Source organism: Macrosteles quadrilineatus, unplaced genomic scaffold (assembly GCF_028750875.1).
Source record: "Macrosteles quadrilineatus isolate MER2022 unplaced genomic scaffold, UCM_ALF_1.0 Scaffold_8__2_contigs__length_117827958, whole genome shotgun sequence".
NCBI lineage: Eukaryota > Metazoa > Arthropoda > Insecta > Hemiptera > Cicadellidae > Macrosteles > Macrosteles quadrilineatus.
This window is the reverse complement of record NW_026542601.1, coordinates 8,454,639-8,477,225: the sequence shown is the minus strand read 5'-3', so window position 1 is coordinate 8,477,225 and position 22,587 is coordinate 8,454,639.

The window sequence follows — 22,587 nt, the reverse complement described above, 5'->3', positions numbered from 1 at the left end:
AATCACTGTTAAAAATTAAACATGTAGATTAACGCTAATCTATGTTATTCTTTATAATTATTCTCACCAAAAATGTTATATAGACATAGCCTTTTTACTTGGTTTAAATAAATATCCTGATTTTAAGGTTGAAGAGAATGCAAATTAGCAAATTGAAACGATTTCCCTAACGAAACCTTATTGAAAACGTGACCGTTGTTGTAATTTTAACATGTACAATACAGACTAAAAACAAATTTTACCTTTATTTGTATATAAATGTACAACTCATTTTTAAATGAGGTGTGTAACTCATTTTGCCCGTTCTACGGCGAGGGATTTTATTCAATTTATTATTAAACTTATAATAAAAAAACTAATGAACATAATAAAATGCGTTTATTTACATTTACATTTAAAGTTTGCGTAGTTAAAAATAAGTTATGAAGGGAAACCTATACACATAACCCTTGACACAACAAGTGCAGTCTACGTATTTGCTGTGGTTATAAAAAACAAATGCCTTGCAAATACATGTCAGCAGGCTACTTATTTATACGGGCCAATTTATTTAATTACATTTTTTTGAATAAAACAGACATTTTTAAGATCTATGAGACAAAAGTAGATAAGGTAGCTAGATTAAAATACACAGACACATGACATACTGAAAGGGTGAGTATTTTATTAACAAAGGTGCTCTTTGTCTATAAGAGTACTTACGTGTCACCAACAGAAAAAACACACTCCAACACACGCACACACACACACACACAAAACGAAACACAAAGGTTGTTTGTACGCGTACAAACAAAAAGGCAAGAAATTCTAATTTTATTTCAACTATTATAGAGACATAAAAAAATGTACAACGTTTTAAAGTCAATCATGTCTTAACTGATTTAAAAGTTGTTGGACAAACTGATTCGAAAAACAATCTTTAAATATTTCTTCCCTCTAATTCATGATTATAATTTAAATAAAGCATATGACCGTAGTTGTAGAGCTGCTAGAGTAATGAAAATTTAAATAAATAATTTATGCTGCAATACAGTTCACTGAGTAAGAATCGAAAAGATAATTTTACTATTTAAACCAAAAAAACCGTCCTAGAAACCGTTTGAAATTATATAATATCTGTTAAAGGGAACATTCATTATTATCGATGATTTTTTTCGATATATAGATATTTTTGTTTTCCGATCATAACTATTACAAATTGACAACAACAACTAACTGATCTTGTTTAGGCTAAAATAGTCTATATGGGAGCGTTTCATAAACTCCAAATTTCACAAACTCCAACGCTTAAAATATTAAATGAACAGAGCGGTTCATAACCTCCAAATTTCATAAGCTCCAAATCTATAACATTCAAATAATCACTGTCACCTAACCTAACATAACCAACCAAACTTGCTGTACCATTTAAAACTTCCGTTTGGGTTTGATAATAGAAAAGGCAAGTTAAACACGGAATTTTTGAATGTTACAGCAAGTTTGGTTAGTTATGTTAGGTTATTTTTTTAGCACAGTTTCATATACTAAACAATATTTATCGTAGTTGTCAGCTGATATATTTTAATTTGTTAATATCGATATATCGAAAAAATCATCGATAATAATGAATGTTCCCTTTAACAGGAAAGTACCTGTAATTGTAGCATAACCAAGATGTCTAAAAATGTATTGTATAAATAAAAATAGAAATATACACTGTAAGCAATATTTCAGTAATATCAAACTTAGATAAACATGGGCTACATCACATTTGCATATGCACGTCAAATGTTACAAGTATATTTATGTAAATAAAAAAAAGTGTAGTTTAGAGCTTAAACCGATTTGCGGCATTTTTAATAAAGTATTTAAACTTTATTTAAAGAATAGTTGGCTTTAAAGTTTAATTTATTTTTGTTCTTATTATAACCAGATATTAGCTCGCTTGCTGCACAACATAATTTGTTTTATCATTATAGATACGGTTATTGAAATAAATTTTTATCATAGTAAAAAAAAAACTAAACATAAACTTTTTAAATGTAGTTTTTTTTTGTAATATTATGAATAACAAAAATTTTTATTTTTCATAACGAAAGGAACTACGTGTTTCACTAGGAGTTCCGCTAAAGCTATAAATCAAAGACGATAAAATCTCCTTTCTGTTAAAAATACAAAGCCCGTATTTTCACTTCCCTTCCTTGCCTTTTAGCAAACCTTTTTTCAAGTAAATTAGGAGAGGTTTTGGAATGGTTTGAATACCATTTCTTAGATATTATCACTTAGGTAAAATAGGTTGTGTAACAAAACATATTGTTAAAGGAAAGTCAGTATTCATAAAATTTCTATGAGGAATATTCATAAATATTCAGTATTTCTATTTGTGTATTAAAAGCACAATGCTTCTTTGTGCTCGTAATACACACAAGATTTTTCCTGTCACCATAATTAACTCATCACATTGCTTACCAGTTGTTAACTAGTTTAAACCTCACTGTTGTAAAAAAACTTATGTCATGCTTGTTAATGTAACAACTTGGTGGAATCAAAATTTCATCTTATTCGCATAATAATGGTCACTCCTTAATCAGCACACAGTACCGAATACCTCCTTATTATGAAATTAAGGTAAGGTAGGTAGGCAGGTAAGGTTTTGAATTATCTGTCGATTATTAATAAAGTAAAAACTTTTGCAAATAAATCAGCAGCGCAGGCGTTACGATTACATCTTTTATTGAATTGGTTTATAGGTACAACAATTATGTATTTGATTGGTAGAAAACTTCAGGTGTGTCCATATGGTACAAAATGACTTAATAAGTGCTATTTTATACTGACAAAGTGAATATAAAGAATTTTTTTATAAACTTATAATTTGATTAAACGTTATTGTAGTTTTTGTACGTATATTGTACCAGAAGTACGTAGGATTTACCTGGAAAAGTTGTTTCAAATGTAACCACCAAAATTACAGTACGATCTCCCATCCATTTCTAGTTGACGATTATTATTGTTTTATAGAGGAATTGGAAAAGCCAATCAAATATAAATCGGATATTCATTTAGATTCAACGGTAGCACCGAATTCAATTATTGCTGAAATTCATACTAAGTTAAATAACACTTAAATGGAGTTTGCCTCATTTTAATGCATACATATGTTAAATGTATTTTGAATAAACTTCTACTTATAATTAAATTAAACTATCCATCAATATCATTGAACAGTTATTTTAAATTTCATTCTAAATTAATAGGTAAATACTATGCATTATTATCATTGTAATACAAGTTTTGAGGTACCTACACAAATTAAGACCTAAATATTATTTATAAATGCATATTTATGAAATTAATACATTTATATTACTACTTGTAGGCCTACAACAAATTTCAAACAAGTTTCTGTAATTCTATGGTCAGAAAACACTAGGTTAGGTTAGTATGAGTTGTCTATTATATTTAGGATACCACGTTGATTTAATCAACTTATTTAAAACTAAGCTTTGAAAATCACCTATTAGAATTAAGAATTCATTTTGGCAGCTACACTAGGGGCTTAAACTTTTAGTTTTTAATTTTGAATAAAGAATATAACACATTTTTATCATAGCGTACGTTGTGTTTGTTCAAATGAAATTTGTTTTAATCATGTGAATTTATAAATAGCTGTTATTTTATAAGCAAGAGCAAATAATTATAAAGTTTTCAGATATATTTTGGTTCAGATTAGTTTAACAGCTAATTATTTCGCAAAGTATTACGGTATAATACCTTCACGGAAATAAGACTTGGCTGTTTTGTCAAATGAAATCAAATTATTGTCACCAGGAACAACGTCAAGATGTCTCGTCCAAACTTTTCCAATTCTAGTTCCATAACTGTATCATCCTAAAAGCAACAACCTTGATTGCTTAGAAATTGCTTTGAGCGGAATTAAGGTTGGTACTTTCATTATTCGAATAATCCATGTTATTTTCTGCAATGAGTAAAATCTAATAAGGAAGGAATTTGGGATAGGACTAAAGTTTTACAATATGTAGACAAATTGAAACACTTTTTCACAGTTTATTTGACCAATCGCAAAATTTGCTGCCCACTTACTTTCTTACGACATGAATGCATATTCAATACACAATCAGTATCCATAGCATTGCAATAGAATTGTTTTATTTTCACAGCTGCTTAGCAACTATTTATTATTATTTCTGCTAATTCCTCGAATTATTTCTTCACATAATCTTAAAATTGAAGTTGTGTTGACTATCAGTGTGCATTAGTACTTTGGTGAATAGTGGTAATAGGGTAAAGTGTGGTAAAAAAATAGCGTTCGTACCACGTACCAAAATGGTTTTGCAGCACTCGACCGTTTTAAGTTCTTGATTTTGTCTTGAACTTAAAAACTATTTTGAGCCGGCAAGACCTCATTTTTGGCCTTAGGTACGAAATATACTATTGGACACTAAAAAGGATGGTTTTTTTTTGTGAAATCCCTGATTGCCTTTTGAAACTCGGATTTTTAAAATATTCCTGGCACATCGAGACTTAACTCGATAAGTGGAGGACAGACTAATAACTAAGCGATAAACGACACTAAAATGTTTTTGAAAATTCATGTTTACTTATACTTTCCCTTGCTAAATCCTTGACACGAAGTTTTTCCTTTGAATACTTCTTTACTTCTATATGTTACGTATCGTCCACGTAAAAACGTTGGGTCGTGTCGTTCCAATGCATCGCAACGACGTAAAACATTTCTCGTAAACGTGAAACGTGACCTGACCGAGAAATACGAACTCACCCGAGTCTCCACTGCATTCCATGTAAAAGATATTGATTGTGTTTTTAATCTTTTGATTACAAATCATTTTATTTATTTAAAGTAATTGTTAATTTATTTTTAACAAGTTAGCTCATTAAATTTATTTTTTTCCTTTGGTTGAACGAATTCCACAATATAGTATATATATCTTCATGGTAATAGGTTTTAAAGTATAAAGGTAAATGATATCAACTGCAACATGAGTTGGCATTTGCCACATTGATTTGAAAATCCATCTTTAAACATATATCATACGATTTTGGTAATGTCAAAAGTAGTAGAAAATAATAAAGGACCCTAAAGTAAAATATCATGGGGCACATTTAACAAAATGGTTTACTAAAAATTATGGTAAGATCTAAAAAGTCAAGTTTTATTACTTAGAAAATATGAAATAATAATTATAAAATCAAAAAATATTATAGATTTGTAGACACAGTTATAAAACCTGCAAACCCCTAAGCTTGTAATTTTTATAATTCAAAACATACTAATTATGCAGTCTAATCGGATATTGCACACGTTAGTCTTAATACAGGTATAATAAAACATAAACAACAATATAAATGTATTGCATATTCTACTAATATTAAATATTCAACCAGAGCACCTGGTTTGTAGGTGGTTATTTGGTAAAGCTCCAAAATGTCATCCAAGTGTACTCTACTTATTGCCTGTAAATAATACTTTTTTTAACATCAAAAAGTCCGTTTGTTATTGAAATATTGCATGATACATTTCTATGATCAAATTACAATTTAGTTATGAATTTGTTAACCACATATATTTTAATTTGTGATATAATTTTGGAGTCAGATAAGTGGTGTATATTTTATGAATGCATAAAAAAGCTCACAATTACATTATCGGTACATTGAAGACAATGCTTTCACCAAGGTTTTGCGTTTGTATTAGTTTTACCAAATAAATAAAATATAACTATCGTAATTGCCGCTTAAAATATAGTATTCAATTCTTAAAACCATTTTCCACACTTTAATGCTTGGAAAAACCACATAAAGTCAAAGATTAATAATGTATAGCTTTTATTCGTAAAACGATGAAAATTCAAGGGTATTTTTCTGTGTATTCAGGAGCTTTCAGGTGGTTATTTGTGTTCTTAGTCTCTTTGGTAAGAGTTACAAAGACAAAATAGAATATGCATACAAGATAATGTTTCGTATTTTGTCTCAGTTGTTTTCGCTTATGTGTTCTTTGGCTCTTTCCTTTGTTACGCAGGTGAAAGATTATTTTAATATATTATCTTACGAAAAAAAATTATTAATTGTGGATTAATTTTTTTTATTATATCAATATTTTAAGCAATGTTGTGGTAATTTATGATGTTATGAGAGTAACCGATAAATTTCAAGTGTTATGTTGGAAAAAGAATTGCTTTGAAATAAAATTAATGGTTTCTATAAATATAATATAGGTTAACTCAGTTAGTAACTGAAGTTTTACTTACACACAGTACAATCCTAAAAACTTACATAAACGGTTATCTCAATTTAAAAAATGTTTTTTTTAGATCTGCAAAACAAATTAAACTACTTACTGTAGTTGTTTAAAGTGAAAATGTTAATTGTTTTACGTGCCTTTATATTACTCATGATGAAAAACTGAAGATTTATACGAAGTTTGAAATTATAGAAATACAGCAACGTCTAAATTATTTAACACAAACATTTGACCACTAACCTAAATTAAATGAATAAATGATTTTATTTCCATTTTAAACAATTACAAAATTAAAACAATCTTATCATCGAAAACATGACTGAAAACTTTATCAAGCTGTATGGTCAGTAGAGAAAATTCTTTACAATTTAAAAATAAACATTAAACTAGCATAGTTTAACATAAACAATGACACCTGCTCTCTGTGATGATTGACAATAAGCAAGTTGCTTCATTATGCGTTTGCGAACCGTTCAATAGTTAAAAGATACAAGTCATCCTTTTCTTATACGTAACGACCATTATAAATAATCAGAAAGAAACCACTGTTAGTACAACTCCACAGCTAGATGAATAAACAAGGAATCCTACAAGTCAGGCAATGTTATTGACTTGATGAATCAAATGGTGACGATTTCCTGTGCTTCCCGCCATTTCCAACAGTGACAGCTGATCACATCACGGCCACTCCCTTCCATCAAATTTCCTCTTTCAAATCATCTGGTTGTTATCAGATTTTGCATCACAGCTGATTTAGAATCTTTTTATTTAGCGGTTTTTGATGATTTTTTCATCAACACTCTTTATGTTACTATTACGAATATAAATAGATAAATAATTTTAAATAAACACATAATAAAATTAGGGTTTTAAATAATCATTTAAAATCTAGTGAAATTGACCATTACTAAAATATCAGTGGTATTATTTTGGGTACATAATTGCTTTGAAATCAAATAATGATTAGTATATATATATATATAATATAAATGAAAAGTAGTTATTAAGAGGCAAATCATATCTTTATAATGTAAAATGTTATTTTTTTGTTACAGCACTAAAAATACTCAATAGAAATTTTTATCAGAGCATAAGATGAAATCTATTTACACAAACACAATTACAACTTACATTAAATATAAAATGTTTTTTTGTATAGTATATTGAGTAGAGTGACTGTTTAAATGAAATTAAATGAAAAATCTTTTGTTAATAACCGTTGTAGTGCTGTCATATACTATATTTAATTAATTATAGACAATTTATCTTTAAATAATATATTTGCTCAAGATTTTTGAAATGTTTATTAGGGATAACATCTATTTTAGCTATTCCTTTCATCAATTTAGACTGTAGGACATGGCGGCTCCAATAAATGACTTCGATTTTATAAAGCCCAAAACGTTAACAAAGAATAAACATGACTTTATAGTTGAGGATAACAACACAGAATATTTGAGAAATGAAATAAATTTTAAGCTCTTAAGTCAATCACTAAATATGACCATTAAGAACAAAATATTATGATTTGATTATATTATAAATATAAATATGGTGTTCCTTAAAGTGAGGCATGGGACTCGCAATGGCAACAACGATAAATGATTTAGTCGCTTGCCATTTTTTTTATGTATACCTAATCTTGTAAGTTATTATTAATTAGGTAAATATATGTTTTGAGTGTTAACAAATGTTTTTTTTTGTTTCCTTATCTTTAATTTATTAGCCTGTACTAAGCTGACTAAAGATGCATGGATACTTTTTTAACTTAAACTTGAAAAAACCGCAAATTTGGTTTAAATTCTAAAACAAAGTGTCCAATTTCACAAATCGTTAAACTCGACATCAATGGAGGTAATATTTTATAAAGTATTTAAAAAAATTATATGTATATAAATCCTTTAAAAGGGATTTTTTTATAATCAAATCTTCCAGCACTAAAATACCAATCATAATCAAATATTCTCGCTGTAGGCTAGGATTGTAGGCATATACATACAACGTTTCAGGAGAATGTGGTCTTTATTCACTCAAAGACTTTTGAAATTGGTACTGGAAAAAATTGCAAAACTTATTGATGATATCAGTTTAAAAAAATGTGAGACAAAAACTAACTTTGGCCAGTTTTTTCCACCACGAGTTCATTTATATTTCTCCCCAACTATTCCATTGTTTCATTTACAGCTTGAACATTGTTTGTGTTAATTAAAGATAAGGAAAATGGCTTGTTGCGAATTGCTTTGCTTACCTACTTAGTTTCCAAAATAATTTAAAACCTACTATTGTTTTCCCTCAACATTGTTACATAGTGAGAAAAAGTTGAGTTCAATAAAACGGTTGTGTTCTAAAATTAAAACTAAACAGGAATTCATTGTGAAAAATTAAATTTAAGGTAGTCATAATAACACATATTACTGATTATTGAACGATTATTGTGGTACGAATGCTATTTTTAACCACTATACAAAATTGAGCAAGTATATACAATATACACACTAGGAGTCAACACAACTGTCACTTTAAGGTTATGGGAAGAAATATTTCGAGAAATCAGCAAAATTAATAATAAATGGTTGCTAAGCAACAGTGACAACAAGTCCATTGCAATTTATGAATTGCAATGGACTTGTTGTCACTGTTGCTTAGCAACCATGTATTATTAATTTTAATAATATATCAATATTGTGATATGGATATAGCTTATATATTAAACAAACATTAATGTTTTAAGTAAATAAGCGAACAGCTGGCTTAAGTCCTAAGGCCGCAGTAACCTGATCAGTCTCCAAATGACGATGACAGCTGGCATAAAGAGAATTACGTAGCGTTTACCTTCCAATAAATGTATGTAAAACAGCTAAAACATCGTAGTGCGGTGAAAAAGCAATATTCATTCAATCTCAATGTGTATTAATCAATTGAAAAACACACAAAATATAACCGAAAGCAGGTACAATTGTTTTTAGTTCACGTTGATTTTTGCACATTTCTTGTGCTTTCAGCTTGGGTTCACATTCTAAGGACTGATCTTTTTAAATAAATGAGTTGCTAGTTATACATACGAGAGGCAGAATCATATTTTATGATGAAAATGTATTTGGTTCATTGAAAGGCAGCAAGATTGTAAGGAATGTAATAACTTTCAATACCAGAGAATATTGAGACTCAATAAAAATATCCGTCACAAAGTAAAATATCTGTTACTAATTTAGTTGTGAAATTTAATTTTCTTTACAATGATATTGTATGAAAATTGACACTATACTACTAGTAGACTCTCTACTCGTAAAAAATACTACAGTGTGTCTAAAATGAACGGAAATGAATTATCTGCCAACAAAACTCATTTAGCTCTTATAAAACTTTCTACTAAAAGTGTGGTTTATATTTAGAAATTTAAAAAGATCTAAAAATACTTAAAGCTTTGTTTCTCTTTCAGAAATTAATTCAATAAACGTGTTCAAGCTTTTAAAGGTACAAGGGAGTGTAGCGAGAAATATCGGGATCGTACGTGTTAAGACTCACAACAGCATTCCAGAGTAAGAAGTAAGTTTCAAGGAAATAATATTTTTTTGTCGTTGCGTTATGTTGTGGTAAAAGGTTTTTACTTGTTAAAAGTCTGCTTTTTACAAGGCTCACCGTTGTTAATTGTATTTATATTACTTAATTTTAATATACACTTGATCATCATAACTAACTGTACTACGTACAGCAATGGTAACTTTGTTTATTATTAGAATTATTGTATTTTTTTGGGGGGGGGGGGTGAGCTGGTCTAGTGGTAGAGCGCGAGATTTTGATCCCTGAGGTCCCAGGTTCAAATCCCGCCAAATCACCAATAATTTTTATCAAAATGGTATTGTTGCAAACGCTAGGTCTAGCCTGAAGTTTTGTGAAAAAAACAATCCCTGGCTCGTGCCTAGCGTCTTAGATTCAATTTTTCTTAGTAACTAATTTACTAATAGTAACAAAAAGCAATATATCTGAAAATTTTGATACATGATAAGAATTATATGAAATAGTTATTTTGATTACATACACTCGGTTTTATTTCGCACTCCTTAAAGAAATATGCATTTATTTCCAAACAGCATGGATCCTATATTTATTTATTTTTATAAATAAATCATAGTATATCAACTATCAAATATTGAACGAATTGGTGAGTCGGTGGCTCAGTTGGTAGCGTCGCGGACTTCGGGCCCAAGGCAGTAGGGTCGTGAGTTCGGATCCTGGTCACTGCCACAAACTTTTATCAGTACAGTTCACCTTCGCACTGTACCGGCTCAGCTCTTACTTTGCTGGATACGTTCCACGCACAGATCTGTAGTCTATGTGGACGGGCAAATGCAAGGTTAAAAGAGGCCACCAACCTCAAAAAAAAAAAAAAAATAATAAAAAGGTAAACTGGTAATTGTAGTATTACATTGTAGTATTACATGTATAATACCATAATAAAAATCACAATAAACACATTACTACATAAATTATAATATAGACCTACTTATTATAGTAATACTTTACATTATTTAACGCCTACACTTTAAGAATGCAAAGAATTGGCAGAGCACAAATCATTCTTGACACAAGCCATGTTTGCAATATTGCTTTTACCAGCTGCTCTACAGTGTACCAACCTCTTAAAGATGAAATATCACCACAGAATTGCCAACTGTGCAATTTTTCACAAATCGTCTAATTTCTCAGAAATTTTTGTTACGATATACATTACTTTTAACTGTTTTTAATATTAAAACTATCTTGATCATGTCTATACGTTTGTGGTTGTATATGAAATTGAATTGACTATGGACAAGGCATTATTGTATTACCAACATATTTTTGAAGCCTCCTTTTAACACATACCTTTTAATGTTATTGACAATTCTTGCTAGATTTCCGTGGCTTTTGATCATTATATACATTATAAACAAACCCATATACTTTTCTTTCATTCAAATGATTTTACACTAGTTTATGTATGTCATATACATATATAAATATATAATTAATATATAATAAATTATTATTAATATATATATTTTGAACTGTTAAAAGTTATGAACAAATTGTAGATTTGGAATCAAACGTTAAACAAACCACCATCAAGTTATTTTTGGGCTTTTAACTATTTATATATTGATGATATTACTCTTAGATAGAGAGGAAATTGTCTAGTTTTGTATCAAAGCTGCAGGATACATCTTACATGTTATATTGTTTTTGGTTTTAATAGGCCTGTACTAAATTCTGTTTATAATATACACCGTAATATATTATGTCATTGAAAAACTAATTTTATTTAGGTTGCCAATATTTTAAAAAGGTATTTTATGTTTCGTCATAATTTTTATAAAGTTTAATAAGTTTAATAAAACAAGGAGGTACCAATGATTTTTTCATGACAAAAGTATGAAAAAAAAATTATTAACTCTCAGTAAATATATATGGTAAACTGTCAGTAATTTAAATTTAAGTCTGTGTAACTCATGTTTAAATAGTACTTATCAAAATGTTTGAGTAATTACAGGTTTTCTTCAATTCGATAGTAAAAGTGTTTAAATTATTTTAACAATATTTTACTATACTTTAAATTCACACACTTTATTCTTTTCAATTATAAACACGAAGGAATTTATATTTTTTAATCTAATTTAAAACATTGTGAAGCATGGTACAGGCAAGCTTTGTTGAGCACGACATTAATCTAACTATATTTTTATTGTATTCTGAAGAGAAACGTCCATAAAATCTTAATACAGTCAAGGTGTCACACTACATTTCCCTTGGGTAGAATAGGACTGGCAGATCACTTGTGAATGCATGGGACAAACAACTGTGAAAAGATCCCAACCCGACTTTTATACTTGAAAGAAGATGCTGATTAAATTACATAAATAATGTGAAATGATGTCATGTTAAATTTTTCAATTAGTTCTATACGAATGATCTTTGAGTTAATAAATTAACTTTTCAAACTTTGCAATGATTAGGCTACCTATTGATTTTGACGAAATAATGTTAGTATTTTGTATTTGTTGTATTTTTTTAAACCTGCTGGATGATTGCTTTATTTTATTCAAACAATATCAAATACTTGGTTAGCTTAATTTATATAAAGAATAGAAAACTTAGAGAAAAATATAGAAAACTTGAACACATACCCTTGGTTAAAAATATATTTACATGTGTTCTTGTTTTAAGACATTATTGATGTAGTGTTAAGTCAGTCAATGTTATGTTAAGTGCTCAGTTAAAAATACAATGATTTAAAATTGTTTGAATGTGTTAATTATTAAAATATTACACAAATAAGTTTTTTTTAACCAACGGAAAATGTTTAATACTTAATTAGTTGTTAAGTTTAGGTAGATTTTGGGTGTATTACTGTAATTTTCCAAAATGAAAACTCGTTGTTAGTATTGTTTCAAGAACCAAGCAACACAAATTTATATATTCTTAGGACGTATAAAGATTACAATACTGCAAGTTACCAAGTACGAAGTTAGGGCCTAGCTGGTGTTAGACCTTGTTTACTTAGTCTAAAGCAAGAAGACTAAACAAATAAGCCCAGTTGAACTTGTTAACACTAGTTACTGCGTAGTTACATTTCGTTGATACTCCAAAATAGGCTGATTATTGTTTTTAATTCCAGTTTTGTTTCTTAATTTAGTAGTTATTGCAATACAATATCGAAATTGTTGAATACTGACAGTTAAAATGATTATGTTCAATCGAAGAGCTAAATAAATGTGATAGTCTTCACAAATCTGTAGCCAATGCATTTTTTGCATCTTCATTTCAAACCGTAAAACTGTTTGAAGTGGTTAAAAACAATAATTAACTGATTCACATCGTTTTAAATGTACATTTATGAAATGAAATGACAGTACAGTTTATTTTAACTTTAGCTATCGATCACCATAAAATAAAAAGGATACTACATTAACTGTTCAGTGTTTGTTTATTCCCAGGGGTAAACTGGATTAAGCTTTTAAAAATAAACTTGACAAGTAAAAATTGTTGTTTTTATTTAAGTTTAGGATCACCGGTGAAAGTAAGGGAGTCACTGAATTGTTATTAATAAATAAATAAATTTCCCAGGAATACGCTTTATAGAAAAATTGTTTGTTTCCTCTACACAAACGATAAAATATGCATTTTAAAAATAATATCGTCTATGGTACTCTTATTTTTTTATTAGTTCTATAATTTATTGAATCATTTGTCATAGTATTATTACAACCAGTGCTGTAGTAACAAAATGCTACCTAATTAGCCCTGCAGTAATAACAATGCTACTTACAAATGTCAATGATTCGATCTATTTGCTGACTTACCGCTAAACTAAAGTAGAGAAACTAATTTTAACTTTTCAATCGCTGCAGGGCGTTGTAAGATATTAGATACGAGAGGAAACGTAATACTTTCTGTAAACTTTGCCTTTAAATAAGTTTAACAAATATAAGTAGAAGTTGTTATCACAATTTACCTTCGGGTATGATTGGTTTTTATAACGTTCATTGTGAATTTAATAAGCTTCTTTTCTCGTGAAATGCAAATAATTTATTAGCTATTCAGTATGGTTAAATAGCCTGTAGATAAATGAACAGCATATTCTGATATATGCTCCTTAGCTCTGCCTTTATCATGAAACTTAAGCTCGGGTCTGAAAGAGTCACCTTACACCGTACTGATGAAATATACAATTTTAGAGTTGCCATAATATACTGATATACACCGTATTAGTAGTATTTATTAAACATGAGCTATTGCAGATCAGCTTTATGGAATCTTACCATATTGGTGGTGTCATCCAATGAATACCTTCATTTGATATTCTAAATACGATCCTTTTTAAAGTCCAGAAAACATTATCATTGTATTGTACTCAATCTTTAATAACCAATAGACCCACACATTTCTTACATCGAAAATATTATTTGTATATTTAATATAAATCAAATATGCCTACCACTTACCAACAATTTAAATTTTACAAACTTATTTTTAACTATTAGAATTAAATAAATAAATATACATGTAAAAAAAAACACAAATTAGAACTTAAATATATATTGCTTATCATTTATATAATCCCAATGTTTTCCAAATTTTGTCACAATAAGATTGTCAAGAGGTCTTGTTCAAACTTTTCCAATCCTAGTTCCATAACTGAATCATCTTAAAAGCAACAACCATGATGGTTGAGAATTGTTTTAAGCTGTTTTTGAGTTGTTACTTTTATTGTCCAAATAAATTATTCCATTTAGTTTGTGAAATTGAATGTATACTACAAATCCTAATGAGACTCACAGGCCCATATGTTATGTATGACGACACATAACTCATGAATCATTGAATAAAATAAAACCAAAAGAAATCATCAAAAGATGTAACTAAAGGATATAATTGCCATAGTATTTTTATTTTAATTTTGAGGTATCAAGAATATTGTGCTATATAGGGGTTTAAACATTGGCCCATGCAATTCACTCTTTAAAGAAGCCAAAAGAGATAAAAATTGTTGTTTGACATTTTGATTTACTTTCGTCAAGCCTTAAGCCAAAATATTTAACACATAACGTTATGTGGCAAAATGTTTCATTTTAATAGTGATCAGTTATTGAATTGATATAAAAGGATTACGGAGTGTGACAATATGTTTTGGACAGTATATAATAGCAATTCTATTTGAATAATATTCTTTCCTTTCAAAGTTTAACGTATTCTCAACTTAAAAAACCGTTGGACCTCGTCTTTTCAATGCATCGCAACAGCGTAAAGCATTTCTTGTAAACGTGACCTGAGCACAAAACAAACTTGTTTTAATCTCCTCTGCATTTCATGTGGAAAGAATTGTATGTGCTATTTAACTCTCAACAACTATTTGTGGTCATAAACTGATAAAATATATTTTTTATGACACAGTGGCTTATAAAGATTCAAGCTATCGACTCAAACCTTAATTAACGAGCATAATAAAATGTCATGGAGAATTTTTCAATTATGTATGGGTTACAGACTCAAAATTTAGATAGACCAAGAAATAATCTTACAAATTAGGAAATTTCATTGACCAGATAAATCATGTGTTACAGTTTCCAGTTTACCAACATTTCCGACAGTCACGACTGCCATCACGACCACAACCTTTCATCAAATTTCCACCTTCAAATCACCCTGGAATTGCTACCAGATGTTGTTTGAGGCTTAAAGAAAATGTTAATCTGATAAGACTTTTGGCGTCATTTTAAAAGTGCACAATTAATAATAAAATGTAATAATTTATTTGTTAATGTAATAACTTAGCTAATCAATATTGGTTCCCTAAAAACATAGGTTTTATCTTTTGTAAAGATTGACTATAATTTCAAAAACAGAAATGAAAATAACAAAATTACCTACGTACGAAGTTGCATATTTTTTGTTTTTGTTTAGTTTTTGACTTAAAACGTTAGGCATGAGCCTGAGATTGTTTTTCACATTACTTCAAGCTACCTACCTAGCTAGGCTAATAGGTTATGGCATTATCACTTTGACCAAATCCATAGGTGATTTGGAGGAGTATGAACCCGGGACCTCAGAGACCAGCGCTCTAACTACTAATCTAGGTCGCTCCCCAGAGCTTTGTATAGTAGTGGTAGAGATGGGTATTTTGGAAACATCGGTCAATTTATGGTTCCAACAAATACAATAATAAATTTTTAAATTGCAGTATAATTCAAATTTTCCTTTTTAAATAATCCTAAATAACAAAGTTATAATCCGACACTCTGTTGTGTTTAAAATTAAAAAAATCAACTTGTGATATTTATTTTAAATCTCCGTAAGGTATATTACAAAAAACATAAGTATTTATAAGGTAAAAATACTTGCTAAAGGAAATTTAAATATCCATATCTGATGTAAAAATAGTTTAGAAATTTTCATAGCATTAGCAATGTAATATTCTAAAGCGAATGTTTTGATCAATCAAGCAGATAATCCCTTTAGTGCAGTTATGATAACATCAGTGCGTTTGACTTTTAATTAAACCTTTGCTTTGGTTATTAATTCCACTCATTGAATACATGTTTTAATATTACCCTACTTATATCCTAAAAACCATGTTACACTTTTAAATTCGTTTTAGAAAATTTTCCATTTAGGTAATCAAGCTTTTCCGTAGGTCTCATAGAAACTGCACCCAGGACCCATTTACTTTAAGTTTTCATGTCTCCAGGGTAATTTCGTTACTACTCTTGTATTTTTCAGATATGCATGTTTATAGTTTATGTATAAGGTTTACCATTTTCAATTTTTTCATGGGGAACTTATGAAAAAAGTTGCCTTTAAACAAAATATAAAAGTTTTAATTAGGTTATCATAAAGGTTGGAGGCAATAATTTATTCATTCTACTTTTGACTTGTAATTATCCTAGCCTACTAAATTGAGGCTGAAATCTTGCTGAATATGGGAATTTCTCCTAAATTTTAAAGATCCAAATGTACTTTAAATATCCATCTACTTTGTTTTGCTATACATTAATTAACACTTCAGGGGTCAATTGAAACTATAATTATGTCATTTACACATAACCGCTTTTGGCTCTGTATATTTTGGTTCTGATCCAAATAACAGCAACTGTTGAAACCAGAAGTTCTGATTTTGAAACGTGTCAGATATGTTTTATTGTGGTATGTGACATGAAATAAATCAACGATATATATTTTAAATACGAATATCTAATAAAATTAACTCTTTTTATTCAGATAAATGATTGCATACAGGTTCATTAAATAATTAAAAGATACAAAGTAAAAAAAAAAAATACTGTAGTATGTGGTAATATCTTGTTAACTAAGGGTTTTTCAGGATTTTTGATTTACAGTTTTTCCTGACTAATAAAGCAGTTTCCCAAAGCGTGGCTGTCTACTTGCTGGACACCCTGTATATTATCATTGAGTATACGTGTACACTCAATGATCTTATACATTTTACAATACTTGTTGAAGACTTTTCCCCTTGACTTATACATCATACTTGATATACATCATATGTGTATATTCATCATATGTTATTATTTCTTTTTGTTTACTTTTTCAATACATTGTTTTTCTTGTTCATGTTGACTTGGTGTCTTTTCTTATAATTTAAATATTTTTTACATTTCCCAACAATACTTATCCCTCCTTATTTTAACTGACAAACTGTTCATCTATATTTGGGGATTAAACTTCTCCTTAGATGTGGTTTGTGTGGCAAGGATGTGGTTTCTGATCCAACTTGATACATTGAGTGTTAATTTGTACGACAAGAGTTTTGTAATTTTGTAATTTTGTAATTTTGTAATTTTTTGTAATTTCCACTGGCTTTATTGTTACACACATCACACGAAGGGGAGGTGATAAGTTTACTTTTGGTCCATTGAAACTGATTTTATTTTATTTGGTAAGGTGTATGTAGGTAATTTTAAACTATATACATACGATTTTCGTAATACTACCCCCCCACAAACTGTTGCATGGATTTACACAAATTCAGTTTTTAAATATTTTTCATTTAATTATAAAGTAATATTTTCGAAAAATAATTTCTCAAATTTTATGATACAATTCATTTATTTAAAACAGTGGATTAAAATTCCTGTGCACACACATGTGCTCTATAAAATAAAATGTACACAATCAAGATATCTCATACCTACCTTAAGGTACCTCCGTTCCTGTAAACGTAATTATTTTTAGCAAAATCATCCTCCCCCTAAGAGGGGTGTAAACAGGGGGTAACCCCATATTTTATTTAGATTTTGGTAGCTTAAAACTAACGTGTAAAAAAATGTTAAATACACAATTAAGATTTTTTTATATTTTGGGTGGAGTACCCCCTTATTTAATCTGAGAAACAACATGCGTGTAAAAAAAGACGGACATGTTTCCATTTGTATTTTCACCACGTCCCGAGAATCCCTAATAGAAGCAACAAAACATTACTAGCAGTGTTAAATACTAATTGTTGGTTTTCAATCAAAGGTTATTTATTTTTTTAGATGATTTCAATTTAATATTTTTAGCTAAAAGTTTACTAAACGTAAATGAATTCGTAAGCAGAAGATAACGTGAACAAAAATATTGTCAACCTTTTATATAGCAAATAAATTATCCTAAGGGTTAGGAAATTTTAACTTAGGCTTTTCAAACCTATTACTACAACATAACGTAACAAAACATTCAAATTATTATATCTTTAAAAGTTCTTGCTCTGAAATATACTGTATTGTTAGTCCCGACACGTACGTTCTCAGTATTTCTCTCTGTTTCCTTGTACCTTTAAAAGCTTGAAAACGTTTATTGAATTAATTTCCGAAAGGAAACAACGCTTTTTTGATATTCAGAAAGTTTTCGGATTATTTTGTAAATATGAATTGTAGCTTTAATAACATTGACGGTTTGATTATGTGTATTTGACCCCTCAAGAGTCCTTGAAGGCAAGCGGCCCTCTTAGATAATGTCAAACAGCTGACGAAGAATTAGCTATCGTCCAAATCTTTTTTTTTTTACCAAAATGATAGTTATTTAAATATCTAGTAAACTGTGGGATTAGAAATGTTCTGTGTAATTTTGAATTGTCCTCCAAGGGAGTACATGGTAGCTAACGGCCATCTTGGATTTGTCCACCATAAGAGCGTTATTTTCAATAAGCTGCTGAAGAGTTATTTACCAACTAAAAATATTTGTCAAACACCAAAGTGATTGTAATTTAAATATGAAGTAAACCGTGAGATTAGACTTTTTTTGTAGTTTTTTTAATTGTTTTACGATTTAGAACGTCTAGGCTCCAAGGACTCTTAGGAAATATTTTTTTGTCTTGTGTTTATAAATATTGTCTTGTATGGTATAATAATTATTAAATGTTTAGATTTGTATTAATTTTGTGTTTGAATCAAATTTTCTGTGAAGTTGGATTTCATTGTCATTCTTTTACCTGATCGTAAGTCTTGAATATTGTCTTTAAATCTTTTATCAAAGGTTCGCCTTGTTTCTTAACGTAAGATTTATCTTTTGTATAGTAAATATGTCATTACGTCATGTACACTTTATCACTACGGCATTTGTTTATGTCATTCATCTAGGCAAACACTTGAAAGACGGAACAAACATTTTGATCACAAATCTTTGTAAACATAAGCTACTTTGGCAATATTGCTTGTGCCAGCTGCTCTACAGTGTGCCAACCTCTTAGCGATGAAATATTACTACAGGATTGCCAACTGTGCACTTATGTGACAAATCATTGTACGTTTTTGTTATGATTCCTTACGTTTGGGTGTTGTCAAACTTTGAAGCTTCCTGATGCATTTATAATGTATCAGGTAATTATGTAATTATTTAGTTATAAAATTGTAAATACTTTAGTAGTCCTGTTAAACTCACAAGTTTTAGAAATGTGTTACGATTATTAATTAAATTATATCTCATAGTTACTCCATCCCCATCAAATGAGAACGGGTATCACTTTATATAATAAGATTTATTGTTAAACCAAATACATAAGTTATGTAAATAATACCATAATATGGAAGCACAACAACAACTTATAAACACCGTCCATCTCAACGAATTGTTTCCCCTGCTTAGGTATAAAAACTAGATACATTTGAACAATTAATTTGTTTACGTATCCAAAAGTGACTAGAGTACGGTCCACGAGTCTGTAGTTGAGGGAAGAGCCTATTTACCACGTGGCCTCGAAAAGAAGTAGCCAATGAGGACCGTGCGTTGTTGCCAAATCTAATGATACCAGCTGATTTGAAAACATTGTTTAGTATATTTTAGTGTCGAGTGGTAGTGAACCAAAACTAGTGGTAGTTAGGTAGTGGAATGGGGTGATGTTGCAACATTGCGCTAGTTCAGTCTTGGTATTGGCTGCCGCCAACTACAGACTCTCGTGGACCCTAGAGTAGATCAAAATTTTGCTGTAGCGTATCCGTAAGTTACACAAAAAATTTAATTTTTAGGCAGTAGTTACACACTTAACTACCAATAGGTTAGTACGCCTGTTACCTAATGCTTGCGTAGTCATTTCCAGCCGCAAGCAGTTGTTTGTTTCTCTCTAACATAAAACAGCCGTTAATTGACTGTTGATTGTTTCTAAAATGTTTATTTATTGTCCCACCCACAATGCATTACGTACTAAATGTTTTACTGATAACCGTAAAAAAACACTAACCATTAATTAATTAAATCTGTTGATACATGACGGTAGTAAGCTTATTTCGATCACAACATGCATTAACTGACACTCACATCAACATACGCTAAGTGACAGTCTGATCTAGTATGTCACACACCTCGTGTTAGTCGCCATATTGTAATGACGTCATGTCACGTGACAATGTGATTTAGTTCTCATATGAATAATGGACTACATTTGAGTGGTGACAATATGGAGCACATAGTCAATGTCTATCGTTATTTCATTATTTCATATTCACCCTACATTATGAAGTGAAGTGGAGTAGCTATCAACAATCCTAATGTATTTACATGTATATCATTATTTCATATTCACCCTACATTATGAAGTGAAGTGGAGTAGTTATCAACAATCCTAATGTATTTACATGTATATCATTATTTCATATTCACCCTACATTATGAAGTGAAGTGGAGTAGCTATCAACAATCCTAATGTATTTACATGTATATCATTATTTCATATTCACCCTACATTATGAAGTGAAGTGGAGTAGCTATCAACAATCCTAATGTATTTACATGTATATCATTATTTCATATTCACCCTACATTATGAAGTGAAGTGGAGTAGTTATCAACAATCCTAATGTATTTACATGTATATCATTATTTCATATTCACCCTACATTATGAAGTGAAGTGGAGTAGTTATCAACAATCCTAATGTATTTACATGTATATCATTATTTCATATTCACCCTACATTATGAAGTGAAGTGGAGTAGCTATCAACAATCCTAATGTATTTACATGTATATCATTATTTCATATTCACCCTACATTATGAAGTGAAGTGGAGTAGTTATCAACAATCCTAATGTATTTACATGTATATCATTATTTCATATTCACCCTACATTATGAAGTGAAGTGGAGTAGTTATCAACAATCCTAATGTATTTACATGTATATCATTATTTCATATTCACCCTACATTATGAAGTGAAGTGGAGTAGTTATCAACAATCCTAATGTATTTACATGTATATCATTATTTCATATTCACCCTACATTATGAAGTGAAGTGGAGTAGCTATCAACAATCCTAATGTATTTACATGTATATCATTATTTCATATTCACCCTACATTATGAAGTGAAGTGGAGTAGCTATCAACAATCCTAATGTATTTACATGTATATCATTATTTCATATTCACCCTACATTATGAAGTGAAGTGGAGTAGCTATCAACAATCCTAATGTATTTACATGTATATCATTATTTCATATTCACCCTACATTATGAAGTGAAGTGGAGTAGCTATCAACAATCCTAATGTATTTACATGCATATCATTATTTCATATTCACCCTACATTATGAAGTGAAGTGGAGTAGTTATCAACAATCCTAATGTATTTACATGTATATCATTATTTCATATTCACCCTACATTATGAAGTGAAGTGGAGTAGTTATCAACAATCCTAATGTATTTACATGTATATCATTATTTCATATTCACCCTACATTATGAAGTGAAGTGGAGTAGTTATCAACAATCCTAATGTATTTACATGTATATCATTATTTCATATTCACCCTACATTATGAAGTGAAGCGGAGTAGTTATCAACAATCCTAATGTATTTACATGGTTGAAGAAAAAACTATTTCTTTTAGTTTGATAGTGTTTAAATTGAGCTGTTCTATAACATATATTATATCTGGATCGTTATCTTACTGACAATCGTAACAAATATGTGAAAAATCTGTTTAATGTACTGTAAAACAAAATGTAACACTTATCTTAATTGAAAAGTCTATTAATGTACAAACTCCATCATGTTCTATAAAGTGTTTCATCCATAATTACACAGATCGTGCATGAATTTATAAATATTATGATTTTGAACAGTGTATTGCTTTATTTTACGTTCAACAGTAAAATATGTACAATTTTAGTAATGTTATACGTGTTCTAGCTTTATAACCAAGTAGCATAAAATTAATATTTATTCTACATTTTCAGGACTGAAATAATATATTATTTTATCAGTTATTAGAAACAAAGGAATATTATAATCCGAACACGTTAAATCATGCTTTAACAAAATTATAGTTCGTAAGACATTAATTAA